The sequence below is a fragment of the Thalassophryne amazonica genome, chromosome 7 (genome assembly GCF_902500255.1).
Source record: "Thalassophryne amazonica chromosome 7, fThaAma1.1, whole genome shotgun sequence".
Classification (NCBI taxonomy): Eukaryota; Metazoa; Chordata; class Actinopteri; order Batrachoidiformes; family Batrachoididae; genus Thalassophryne; species Thalassophryne amazonica.
In genome coordinates this window covers 19,796,661-19,801,753 of record NC_047109.1, presented here as the reverse complement: position 1 = coordinate 19,801,753, position 5,093 = coordinate 19,796,661, and positions in this window count along the sequence as shown.

Below are 5,093 nucleotides of genomic sequence, written 5' to 3'. Positions count from 1 at the left end.
TCAGGGTCACCTGATCCAGCCCTAACTATAAGCTTTAGCAAAAAGGAAAGTTTTAAGCCTAATCTTAAAAGTAGAGAGGGTGTCTGTCTCCCTGATCTGAATTGGGAGCTGGTTCCACAGGAGAGGAGCCTGAAAGCTGAAGGCTCTGCCTCCCATTCTATTCTTACAAACCCTAGGTGTTATGTGTCGGACGCAGCCCGGAAAACCGACCAGCGTTTGAAGGACCCAGTATAAAATAAGCAGAGCACGGTACAAAGGATAACAGAGTTTAATGAACATAACAGTGCTGTGAAAAAAGTGCGCGGTCTGGCGTGGTGGTTTTGCGGTGCGCTCCCAGCAGCGCTAACGGTCCGGAGCCAGAACCAATTCGGACCCAAGGACCCCGCCGACACCCCCCAGGTGGCCGCGACAAACCGAGTCTGTGAAAGAAGGAATCATTATGTGAGTCCACACTCAACACACAGAGAGAACGCTCAAAGGTGCACAAACAGCAAACACTTCCTGGCTTAATTACTAATCAGCTTCCCACCCTGCAGGCATGGAACACCCAGTTCACAAAACTCCACTGCAGTGGAAGCAGATTAGATGACCAACATACAGCTCAATATAATAAGGTGTGAGGGACACCACATTTACTGACTGTATAAATGTTAGTCACAAAATCTAACGTACCTCAGGAAGTGTGCTGACGAGCGTGAGACCTCACCCCCTCCTCTTTCACAGACCATGCATCAAACCTGGACGTTCTCTGCATCCACTGATGATGAGATGGCTCCCGAGACGACGATCTCACCCGTCTGGTCACAAGGTCGAGTCTCTGGCAAATACACACTGTGTACTCCAGCCTTTAAGGTGGCAGTAATTAAACCATTACTTAAAAAGCCATCACTTGACCCAGCTATCTTAGCTAATTATAGGCCAATCTCCAACCTTCCTTTTCTCTCAAAGATTCTTGAGAGGGTAGTTGTAAAACAGCTAACTGATCACCTGCAGAGGAATGGTCTATTTGAAGAGTTTCAGTCAGGTTTTAGAATTCATCATAGTACAGAAACAGCATTAGTGAAGGTTACAAATGATCTTCTTATGGCTTCGGACAGTGGACTTATCTCTGTGCTTGTTCTGTTGGACCTCAGTGCTGCTTTTGATACTGTTGACCATAAAATTTTATTACAGAGATTAGAGCATGTCATAGGTATTAAAGGCATTGCGCTGCGGTGGTTTGAATCATATTTGTCTAATAGATTACAGTTTGTTCATGTAAATGGGGAATCTTCTTCACAGACTAAAGTTAATTATGGAGTTCCACAAGGTTCTGTGCTAGGACCAATTTTATTCACTTTATACATGCTTCCCTTGGGCAGTATTATTAGACGGTATTGCTTAAATTTTCATTGTTACGCAGATGATACCCAGCTTTATCTATCCATGAAGCCAGAGGATACGCACCAATTAGCTAAACTGCAGGATTGTCTTACAGACATAAAGACATGGATGACCTCTAATTTCCTGCTTTTAAACTCAGATAAAACTGAAGTTATTGTACTTGGCCCCACAAATCTTAGAAGCATGGTGTCTAACCAGATCGTTACTCTGGATGGCATTTCCCTGATCTCTAGTAATACTGTGAGAAATCTTGGAGTTATTTTTGATCAGGATATGTCATTCAAAGCGCATATTAAACAAATATGTAGGACTGCCTTTTTGCATTTACGCAATATCTCTAAAATCAGAAAGGTCTTGTCTCAGAGTGATGCTGAAAAACTAATTCATGCATTTGTTTCCTCTAGGCTGGACTATTGTAATTCATTATTATCAGGTTGTCCTAAAAGTTCCCTAAAAAGCCTTCAGTTGGTTCAGAATGCTGCAGCTAGAGTACTGACGGGGACTAGCAGGAGAGAGCATATCTCACCCGTGTTGGCCTCCCTTCATTGGCTTCCTGTTAATGCTAGAATAGAATTTAAAATTCTTCTTCTTACTTATAAGGTTTTGAATAATCAGGTCCCATCTTATCTTAGGGACCTCATAGTACCATATTACCCCATTAGAGCGCTTCGCTCTCAGACTGCGGGCTTACTTGTAGTTCCTAGGGTTTGTAAGAGTAGAATGGGAGGCAGAGCCTTCAGCTTTCAGGCTCCTCTCCTGTGGAACCAGCTCCCAATTCAGATCAGGGAGACAGATACCCTCTCTACTTTTAAGATTAGGCTTAAAACTTTCCTTTTCGCTAAGGCTTATAGTTAGGGCTGGATCGGGTGACCCTGGACCATCCCTTGGTTATGTTGCTTTAGACATAGACTGTGTTTCATAATTATTGTATGGCCTTGCCTTGCAATGTGGAGCACCTTGGGGCAACTGTTTGTTGTGATTTGGCGCTATACAAGAAAAAAGTTGATTGATTGATGATTAAATGCCACCATGTTCCAATCCATGTAGATGCACCACAGCTGTGAGTCCTGACGAGCCGCAGGTGATCAGCGTGAGGTCCTGATAAACTCAGCTACACAGCCACTCAGTCCCAAATGCAAGCCACCTGGAAGGAAAAACAAAAGACAGGACAAAAGACAGAAACAAAAAGGCAGCCAGGCCCCCCCAGCCATACAACAGTACCCCACCCTCACGGGAAGCCTCCCGGCGACCACACAAACCTGGCCCAGGACACCCCCCTCCAGGGACCATGGCTGGAAACCGTATCCGCATTCATCTTCCAACAGAATCTTCATCTAACAGAACGGTTGATGTCTTCTCCTCTGGCTGCATCTTTGCCCTTGTTTCTATCAGTCAATTAGCACAGGTGTGGCCAGGAGTACTTCAACCTGTGCGGTCAGCCTTTGTCCAACCATGTTCACAGTCTGATTAGTCATAAAACAAAAAAGACAAACACAAACAACCAAAACACCCCCCCCTCCCCAGGGGACCGTCCCCTCAAACCCCGGGAAGAGGAGAAAAGAAAAACACAACCCAAACTTAAGCTTACAAATAAAAATGCTAACCCCCCCCCCCCCTCCCCAGAGGACCGTTCCATCAAACCCCGGGAAGGGGAGAAAAGAAAAACAACCCAAACTTAAGCTAACAAATAAAACACTAACACCCCCCCAACGACATGTAGGGACCAACACCCCCCAGAGGACATCCCGCCAGCTCCAGGAGTAATAACCACAGCCGAGGTCCCTCTGGGATCCAATGTCACCCACGGGGACTCCCAGCGCCTCCCAGAGGACCATTCCATCAACCCCAGGAGACGCCTCCCCTCATGACCAACGGACCCAGCCCCGGCCGTCTATGGCTAGATGGACCCACAGCCCTTTCCCCCCCAGAGGACACCACAGTCAAACCCTGAGGGCGGAAACTGGGGGGGAAAAACAAAAGGAGAAAAAAAAAACATACAAACAAAACAACCCCAACCCCACCCCCTTGGCGCAGTGGAAACTGGAAGCACGTCCAGTGTCACCAACCGTGACTATACCCCAGAAGCCAACCGGGAGGAGTGGAACAGCGGTTATGGCAGACGGCACAAAACGGCGCCACTCCTCCGACTTCTAAACCAGCCACCAGCTGCGGGTATATCCCACTGCCCCAAACCTCAGCCACGCCGATGGCAGACAGCTCAAAGGCGCGCTGAAGCCGGAGGTGGAACAGGGAATCAACAAACAAAAAAAAAAACAACACCGCCCCGAACCCCCCCCCCCCCCCCCCCAGGTGCAGAGGTTATCTGGGAAACGCCCAGCATAACCAAACTGCACCACTCCAGCAACGCCGACACTACGGCTCACACGGCTGGAGCCAGAGGAGAAGAGAGGGAACAAAAAGAAAATACCCCAAACCCCCCCCTCCTCCCGGGTGCAGAGGTTACCTGGGAAACGCCCAGCATAACCAAACTGCACCACTCCAGCGACGCCGACACGTACGGCACACCCGGCTGGAGTCAGAGGAGAAGAGAGGGCATAACAAAAAACAAACAAAAAAAAGAAAAAACAACCCAAGTACCACCCCATCACCCCCCAGGGGACCATCCCATCAAACCCTGGGGAGGTGAAACTAAAAAAAATAAAAAGAAAGACTAACAGACTAACATAAAGTTGCTTGGGTCCTGTTTCGTTGCTCCAAACAGGCTGCAGGGTCACAACCCCAGACACTAATAGTGGAAAAAACAAACAAAAAAAAAAATCCCACACAAAAACCAACTCAAAAAACACCCACAAGAAATGAACCAACACAAAACTAATCAGTGGTTTATACCGTCAAGCTCAAACAAATCGAACACACCTGTTCCAACTTAAGAGCTTAACGGTAATGTGACTCAGTCACCACAAGAGGGAGCCAGAGTGCTAAAAATGAAAAACCCCCTTTGGTAACTGAGAAAACAAACTCAAGCTGCTCTTCTGTGCGCAGCTGTGTGTAACACACAACCAAAAAATGTGATTTAACTAAATAACACCGGAGCTGACACAACAGACGCAGTAGTTATCTTCATCCGGGGAAACGGGGCTACAACTGTAACACGGGAAGCACAGCGACCCGTGCCACAGAGCTCCGCCGTGCGCGTGCACCCATTACAGACACACTCTTGCAGCTCCCATTTAAACCTCTCATCCGGTCGGAGCGTGACGCGAAGCCGTCGCCAGTCACACTCCACCACGACCCTCGGATAAGGCACAACACAGGAACACGGCTGCAAGAGAGCTCAAATCAGTATTCGATAATGGGTTCTCAAACACGCACCATCCGGGCGGAGAGCACCCGCAACTGATCCGGATAACTACTGAACGTCTGCTGCCGCCTTCCCGGCGCATTACCGTCTCTGCTACCGCTGGGTCCGCGATGTTTGGCCAGAGACTACTGTTATGTGTCGGACGCAGCCTGGAGAACCGACCAGCGTTTGAAGGACCCAGTATAAAATAAGCAGAGCACGGTACAAAGGATAACAGAGTTTAATGAACATAACAGTGCTGTGAAAAAGTGCGCGGTCTGGCATGGTGGTTTTGCGGTGCGCTCCCAGCAGCGCTAACGGTCCGGAGCCAGAACCAATTCGGACCCAAGGACCCCGCCGACACCCCCCAGGTGGCCGCGACAAACCGAGTCTGTGAAAGAAGGAATCA